This window comes from Myripristis murdjan, chromosome 8, assembly GCF_902150065.1.
Source record: "Myripristis murdjan chromosome 8, fMyrMur1.1, whole genome shotgun sequence".
NCBI lineage: Eukaryota > Metazoa > Chordata > Actinopteri > Holocentriformes > Holocentridae > Myripristis > Myripristis murdjan.
In genome coordinates, this window is record NC_043987.1 from 23,470,368 (window position 1) to 23,479,428 (window position 9,061).

The 9,061-nt window shown below is 43.2% G+C and overlaps 1 non-coding gene across 1 annotated transcript; it reads left to right on the forward strand.

Moving 5' to 3' along the window:
- The first annotated feature begins 1 nt into the window (after position 1).
- On the forward strand, positions 2-73 carry trnac-gca (transfer RNA cysteine (anticodon GCA)). The gene has a single exon. It is a non-coding gene; the product is annotated as a tRNA-Cys (tRNA).
- Positions 74-9,061: the final 8,988 nt, after the last annotated feature.

The window sequence follows — 9,061 nt, forward strand, 5'->3', positions numbered from 1 at the left end:
TGGGGGTATAGCTCAGTGGTAGAGCATTTGACTGCAGATCAAGAGGTCTCCGGTTCAAATCCGGATGCCCCCTGGCTTTATACTGAATCTGAATGTATACCAAAATACATAACAACTATGAATAACACGATCTCGGCAAGAGCAAAATATAAACAAGTGGGATACTCCCTAAAGTACAGCGTGGGTACAAATGACTGTGACTTTGCAAATTTAAAGAATAAAGAAAATAGGATGGTGTGTCAAGAAGCAAATACCTCATAATGTTTTTTACATCATAAAATACTAACCAAGTGGGAAAATTGTGACAATAAACATCCCTAGAAACCTGAGATTCTTTATGACTGAGAATAAAAGAAGGTAAGAGTTTTCCTTCATTAGTCACTGTTGCATGAGGTGTGTGAACTCCAAAAAAAGAAGTCCTTTCTGATTGCCACTGGTCTCCACGTGACTGCAGGTAAAAAGGACAGAGGTTTCCCTCGAGTCTCGCACTTCAGAGTGCACCGACACTCGATCTGTTTAGAAATGACCAAACCTCTGTGACCTCCTCACTTTCCTGGCCTCGGGGCCTTTTGGTAGCTCCCAACGGGCTGAAAGGAAACTACTGCAAAACATCCCCCATCAGCAGGGGCCCCTAACATTTTTGTGGTGCTGTGGGCCCCTGAACTGGTCTGAGCTCTATCACTGCACTCTCCTCTGATACTGTGATACCCCACAGACGACAACATTAACAGATGGGCCAGGACTTCAAGGTCAATCATGCACACAATTAGTAATATCAGATTGCATCTGCAACCTATTTGGGAACTTAGTAGTTGTGACTAAATGCATGTTTTCTCTGTCAGAGGTCTGTTACCAAGCAACTTTACTTCCATACAGATGAATTATCCCCAGAGGATCTAGGTTAATTGTCTCCACAGTGTAAATAGTTCCAATTTGTTTTCTTGTGGTCGCTGTTTTATGGCTCTTTTGACTTTTTGGTTCATATATTGTGTCCAAATGTGAAATATGTGTTTTCATAAAATATATGAAGAGTAGCAAAGTTCTGCAATGGCTTATTGTTTAGCAAGAGTGAGCTCAAACAAAGAGTGGGGTGATATACAAAAACATGGGCAGCCAGACAAACCAAGCCCTGACAATGTAAAGCAGATGTGACTGTAAGGCGGGTAAATTACTTTATTGCCTTGTGAAAACACTAAGAGACAAGATAGTGAATGATAGCTAATTGCCTAAGCCTATCTGGTAATTGGGCAAACATAGGAAGCTGAATTTACATGAGCAGCTGAAGCAGGGACATTTTGATTCTTTTTCTTAATTATGTTCCTTTCAGTGAAGTCAATTTGTCTAAATGTTATCAAGATTACTGACCAATTAGTCTTGTCTTTCTGACTTAATTTTACCACCATGTTGTAATTCTGTCAGTCGTCTCTTAATTTCTAATTTGTCAAGCAAATTTCCAGGTTTCCTGCTATCCTTTAATTTCTCGTTAGTTAAATGCTATTAACAGCAGAGGGGATTGGTGTTAAATGAGAGCAAAAGGATGAGAACCTTGTATTAAGGGATGAGGGATAATAACACAGAGCAGGGGTTGCCACATGGCATACACTGAGCATGCCACCTGCCAGGGAAAGACTGCAACCTGCATCTTTGTCAGTGCCACACACACACACGCACACACACACACACACGCACACACCTACTTCCCAGACCAGCCAACCTGATCAGCTAAAGGAATCTGTTCTGTGTGTTAGCAGAATTAATTCCTGGCACCAGCGTTGGCCTGGCTCCAGTTGGGGAATAAGAGCAGCTTCCATCCCACAGAGCAGCAGTCTATCCCTTGTGGTGGGTCCAACTGGGCTGATCCTCTCATATTAAATGGATTAGCAGATGCCTTGTTCTACTGTCAGGGACTGGTGAAAAGAATAGGGATTTAGCATGTTCTCTTTTTTGTTTTGTTTTGTTTTTTTAACTGTAAACTTCAAAAAAAAAAAAAAAAAAAAAAAAAAAAAAACAGGATCTCCATGTAAAAAAAAATCTTAGCTTGTGCAAAAAATGTGTGAATCATTAAAATCTCTCCACCTATGCAGAAGCGTTTCAGCAGACTAGTGTCAGAAACATGATGCTGAGTTGACCTCTGTGAGTATCCCCCTTGTTTAGCTCTTGTAGTATCCGTGGGAAACTGTAGCATTAGCGCGGGTTACAAGCCTTTTGATTTCCCACGGGAGACATCCATGAGAAGCAGGTTATGTTAGGACCCAACTGCTGCATGGCTTATTATATGACTGGGATAGAGTAGATCAAGTTACAGATTTCAGGGAGAGAAAAAAATCACATGATGAGCTAAGGTTCACCCTGAACATCAGCTACATACCAGAAAGGCACTCCTCCCGTAGATCTAACACTGCTCTTACGAGGTTTTACCTCAGAATCAGTTTTTGCTCTACTAGTTTTGCACATCACATGCCTCGACCGAGAATTTCTCAGGAGTTACTTGATACCATTTACAGCCATGGGTTGGTATGAGCAGCAGACACTGAGGCACACTCCAAAAACAGATCAGATAGTGTTAGATCTCATGCTCTGCTAGGCTTTCAGTAGACGAAGGGCAGGTGCTCCACCCTGCCTGTGCTCTTATATTAATCTCCCTCAGAAGGCAGCCATCCCTCACCCCTCGCCGGCTTCCATACGGGCGCCACACTAATCACACTGTTTAATAGGAGGCCGTCTGTGGGCCGGCCCTCATACCGCCACAGATGTGCCTAAGATCAGGCTGGGCACAAACAGCCCTGACCTCGGCTCAGCCCCTGCTGCCCCCAGTCCCCATCCCAGCTGCAGGCCCCGGCCTTGTCTGGGCACACTGTTAACCCTGTGTTAGGCCTGACAGCATGCCCAGAAATTAATCTGAAAAGCCATAAGGTATGCAAAAAGTTCCTATCCATAAATGGTGAAGGACACGCTATCAGGAACTTGTCTTCACCGGGTTGAGTACACATGGCAGCCTTCTGAAACTGCACTGTACAGTAGGGTGAAAAAGACTCGAGATGGGAAATTTCTCTTTTTGTTTAGAGTTTAGATAATTAAGCTGCCTGTGTCTATGACTGTGTGTCTGTGTGCATGATCATGCACGCAAGGGCATGACTCTTTAACCCCTTAAAGCTCTGATTTCCCTTAAATTTTCCCCTTAGCTGATGTAGCTTCTGAGGTCAAAGTTCCTTTTTTTCCATATTTTGTGACATTGGGACAGATGCAGGAAATGGTGTACAAACAAATTTCTTCTTTTTGTTTGTATCCACAATTTGCTCTTATTTTAGGTCTTAGTACCCATTGATTTCTGTGAGTATCTATTGATTCCACCAGTGTTTTCTATTTGGGCTTCTATCTTAGCTAAGAGAAAAAAATCCCACAGGGGTTGGGAGCACTTTTACCAAGAAAATAATCTCTGATTGTCACAGTCCGAAAAACTGGTTCATCAACACATGGAAACATACATTTTAAAATTGAAGAACATAAAAAACGCATTCAGCAAACCATATTTAAATTATTTCATGTTGTAGAGTATTTTTTAAAAAATATTTTTGGGGTATTATTGCCAATTGTCACAGTTGAGGGAGACAGGAAAGGCAGTGTAGTTTTGAATGGTACAGTGCATCAAGAGCCACCAATCACAATGAATTTTCATTTCAGCTGTCAAACTTCTTTTCCTTCCTACAGCCTTGTTTTGGTGAATTCTCCAATTCTTGGGCGTGTGCCAGAGTATGTTGCACACAGCACGACAGCTGCACTTATATAGTGTTCAGGGGGCGTTACCTTATGCTAATAATAAATGCTCAGACACACGTCTCCAGTTTACAAAAAGGTGGGATTCCTCATCCAGCACACCTGGGTAAGAGCAGATTTGGATGGTTAGAAACATTTGGTGAATCTGGAGCTGACTTCTCTTATTTTTTCTCATAACAGGAAAATAAGAGAAAACAGAGAAATTTGAGAGAATGGTCCCACAGCTGGCACAGTGTCACACACATATTCTGGATCTGCTGCCCAAACACAAACCCAAGACGCCATTGTTTTATGGCTGTACCATTAAATTAAACAGAAAATATTTGGATGTCTTGTGTGTGATTTTATACACATCTCCCTGCAATTCAGCATGACATATTTGGTATCTTTGGAAACCTTTGGATTTCCATTTGAATTGAAAACACATTTCTGTGGGTTTGACCCAAGCAGCATGCATTTGTAATGACGTACCCACTGATGGGACAGGCGGAGCTGAAGAGGTTAAAAAACACAGACATTGCTATCTCTATTTATATTTCTACCTCTCTCTCTCACACACACACCAGCAATCCTCATCACACTGGTTCCCTCATGTCCCGACAGTCCTGGTCATGTGATCTCCAGTGAACCCACGGGCTCAGCTGGAGGTAGCCCCGTATCATTAAGGTCCTTGGAGCCCATTCAGTAAGGCGCGGCCGGCCCCCAGTTGAGGCCACACTCGCTCACTGGCCCTTTCCCACAACCTCCAGGCACCTTGGAGGAAGTCATCCATGCCTAACTGTGCTCCTTTATCAAAGGCTGAATGTAGAAGTTGTCCCGGAGGTTGGCTGCTGCAAGTGCGGCATTAGCAAAGCACATGCTCCCCTTTCACAGAGAAACAATGCTCCCCATTGTGTCGATCCAGAAGTGTCCATTCTGATTTAAGGGGGGATCTCACCAACTACAGACGGACAATGCAGAGGGAATATCACCGACGACTGAAATAACACACTCCACTTTCAGGACAGTTATGGCACATGGAAAAATAATGAACACAGTACTTCAATGTGATTCTCAGCAAGAAGGAAGATAAGAAACAGTGTATATACCTCATGGCCTTTTAGATTCATTTCACAGCTGGTATATGAGTATAATATACATTTTAAAGAAATAAAGCTATCATCAGCTGAGCTTTAGATTGATTCCCTTTGCAGTTGCTTGAAAAGGCTGACATTATCTTTGATTTTAACCGATGTTAACAGGCGCTGTGGTGCCTCTTACACATGTTGGAGTAACAGCTTAGCAAGATAAATGGATGACACATCAGGATCCCTGGCTTTGCTCTGATAACAGCATTAGAGAAGTCATTAGTGAAAGAATGTCTCACATGTAAGCGGAGCCACCCAGACCCAATATAACACATAAAAATGCACATTAGCTGTAATACATTTAATATATATGGAGAATGACTGAAATGAGAACGGACAAGATAGATCTTCAATGGCCAAGACAGCTTGAAATATCTTCGAGTGTCATCTGCTCGCGGGATTTTCCACTGGTTTATTAATAGTAGTGACCCATCTATAAATAGGACATTGTTTTGTCTAATTGTCTCTCCATCCTGGTACTGTCCTGACCGCATGATGCTGAAGCACAGCAGTAAACATCCTCTAAACTTAATAATTTACATCTCTCATGGAAGAAGCTCTGGCCTCCCTGACCTTAATCCTACCCAGGCCACAATTTTCTTGTTCCTTTTTTCCATGGAAACTTTTGATTCGAATTGCTGTTTGGCATGAAAATATTAGTCATACAAATTTGAATAATCACGAACAGCCAGGGTTAATTAATTTAATTTTCTTTTCCAGGGCCCCGAAACACTGAATGTAGAAATGAAAAAGAGCTCAGACATGTGAATTGAGAGTTAAACACAGTATTTTGACACATGAAATCATAGGTAGAATGCTTCCTTGCCTATTATTTTGTGTAGTTGAAAATAATTTGATGTGTCACAGGTCTTCTTGCTTCTCTTTTTTTCACTTTTCATAGCATCAGTCACTTCAGATAGGCACTTCCTTTTGCTTCAACCTTTTTCTTTGAAATTGTTGGTGTCAGTGGAAAAAGCACCAGCTATAGAGGCGGGATATAAAACTTGCTTAGACATGGTTTCTTTTTTCAACGTGATTAGGCTCAGCATCAGACTGTTTAAGAGGAGCCTTTTAAAAGGATGTTTAGGGGCTTGAAGCAGGGGGTGTGCTGGAGTGGTGGCTCTCCATTCTTCTCATTATCCGGGTTGCAATTTTCACAGGAATGAAGGCCATCTATCAGGAGCCCCTATAGGTCTTTTCAAAGCCGAATAAAGGGATCACTGTGAACAGACCTGTCTGTGAGCTGCACAGACATGGGAGACAACAGATGTGTTAAACATAGCCTGCTCTCTCACAAAACACCGAGAGAGGGCTTGCATGCTCTCTAATGGTGAGGCAGCTTTATGCTAATTGCTGAATAGAGTTAGTCAAAGCTGCTTTATCCTGTGCGCTTTTGGTGTGCACGTTCAAGAAATCTGCGTCACAAAGAAGAGAGTAGCCACCCTTCCCTCCACTTTCAGACTGTGAAGAATGGTACACAGAAGAGGCATTCCCCAACGTCATAAAACTGTTACAAGGCCTCAAAACCCATTGCACAGCCTGCTTCCAAGCATTTATTGTGTACTTTCTAATTTTGTTTGGGTGCAAAGCTACAATAATATCTTGTTTCAACAAAGTCAGGATCAGGCTTTCGAGCGTATTCCTGTCCCCCTCCCAAAAATAGCTATGTTTTGGCCTGATGTGTCTTGGTTGCAGACAACAATAGATAACACGGCTACCGCTCTGTGATGCTGGATGGTGAGAGCCTGTCGCGGTTCAAGCCTGCCTCCTATATTCCTGTGGGAATAAAAGCCCAGCTTCATCCACAGGCATCGCAACTGTTGTGAAAATGCAAATACAACTCTGACAAGTCATTATGCCAACGGCCTGTTTACACGAGTTCAGAGGTTTCCTGTACAGTGTGACTCAGATCACAATAAGCGCAAAACACTTTGTGTTATTCAGCCAAATACAGAGAGGTTGAATTCAAATCCTATGCCCCAACATCCCTCTGTGACTCTGAAGGAGGAGGAGCAAAGGTCCCTGCATCAAAACCCTGAGTGCAAACAATGGGAGCTTGGCTTGGACAGCCCGAGGCAGGCCATCTGCCACGGAGAGAGTGGAGTCCCTTTGTCAGCTATTGTGGAATGTGCGGCCAGATTGATGAGGGCCGGGCGATTCCTTTTTGGGCTCTGTGAGGCTGCAGGCAGTCCACCAGGCTGAACGCACACCACAGGGAACTCCCTCTCCCTCTGTCTCCACATTTGCCGGTGACATGATGGAGCAGCTCGCCGCTACAGCCTGGGAAAACAGAAAGTGCATTTGTTTTGAGAGGCTGAAGTAATCACTCACAAAATCCTGGCTACTTGTGTTCTCAGTAGCCAACACTGTCAAACTCTGTGTGCATAACGCTTAGAGGTGAAGATGCTTTTTTTGTTTTTTTATTTTAAGCCTGGCTGGGAATATTCATTACACTGGGGTGACTTCTTAACCCAGACATGATGAAACAGAAATTAAGCCATCATGCATACACAAGGAAATACTATTTGATAAAGCAGTCCTATGCTGCACCAGAGAGCATTCATTGATGCACAATGGAGGTTTTCTGATCAGAAGACAGTTCATCAGAAAGCCATTGTTCTTTTGTATGGTGTTATTTCTCAGTGCATGTGTGAGAATCTCTACTTAAAATTTCAAAAACCTCATGCGAACCAAAAAGTAGCCTTTGCCTTATGGTATGTGAAAATAGGAAAGTCCCTCACTGACGCAATGTAGGCTGGAGTCCTGCCATATCATGGTGATGTGTTCATGCTTGGATGGTGACCTCTAACCCTCTCAGCAGGTGTGTGTGGCTGGCCTTCACTGAAAGAGGCGCCCTCTCTGGCTTTTGGAGTGGGTGGGTCAGTGGTGGGGGCAGAGGGGGGAAGATAGGACAGATGTTGTATGTGAAATCCCCCAGGGAAAGTGTGCCGCCACTAAAGGAGGAGGGCAGAGCAAAAGGGCAGATCTGTGACACAGTCGCACAACAACAGACAACTCTGGTTTCCATGGCAGCCTGTTGCTGCGCCGGCATCACTAAGCCGTCTGTTCTGTGGGACATAAAATAGGACTTGGACCCTGGGATGGCTCACAAAATGTGCCTTTATTACAGCTAGCACACATCTATTTCTGCTGCAGAGAAATCTTATATTTCTCGCTTAGCTTCACAGTAGCTCGATGTTTACCTTTCATATGACTAAAACATGAAATCGATATTTCAGACAAAATAACAAAATTCAGTGTCTGTAATTTTATTGCCTGACTTGTCACGAACAAGCCATGTGCCTGTCTGTACAAATACTGCATGCGTGAAACAAAGTGCTTCATTGTGGCAGACTATTTTGCTTCCTAGAGCAATATGTTTGCCTTGTGCCTGTCATTCCCTGCCTGCAGTGTCGTGCGGCGTCCAGAAGCTACAGCCAACAATGTGGTTTGAAGACCAGACAGACACAAAGTTGAATCTTGACCAACAAACGGGGACAGAGTGACTGCGGAATGCAGCATCGCGGGACAGTTTCAAGTCGGAGATGCGGAGCTTCAAAGCCACAGGGTGCAGCAGACATAAGAGAGATTAAAAGCACAGCTTGTTGTCCTGACTGTTTACTGCAGTCGAGTCATTTCCTTTGAGGTGATGGCTGCAGAGGAATGCGACTCCCTGTCACTGTCTTTGATCAAACCTTGGCCTCATCAGGTTATCTCAGTATGCAATAAATGGGCAATAAACCGTTCACTTCAATAGTCTGAAAGATAGCCCACTCTCTCTGGCAAAGTTAGAATGTGTGAGACACCAAAGCAAATCATATCCTTATTGCAGTAAAACTCCAGGAGCAGACTTAGTGGTGTTATTGCTCAACATAGCTGAAATCCTTTCTGACAGGGTTTGGCTTGTCATATCAGAGGAAACCGCTGCCAAGCCTGAATCTACAAATGCCAAGCCAGTGCACTGAAAGACAGTATCTCCATCTTAACAAGTTATTTAGTCTAACATTCAGTGTTAAAAATGTTGTTTTTCTTAAATCTTATCTCATCTCACTGGCAGAGGTAATCCCACATGTTTCCAATGTTAATCAACCTGTTCCCAGATTTTTTTTTTTTTTAAAGTGTCATTTTCTTGATACTAGTGAGCTGATCTGCCTTATTTC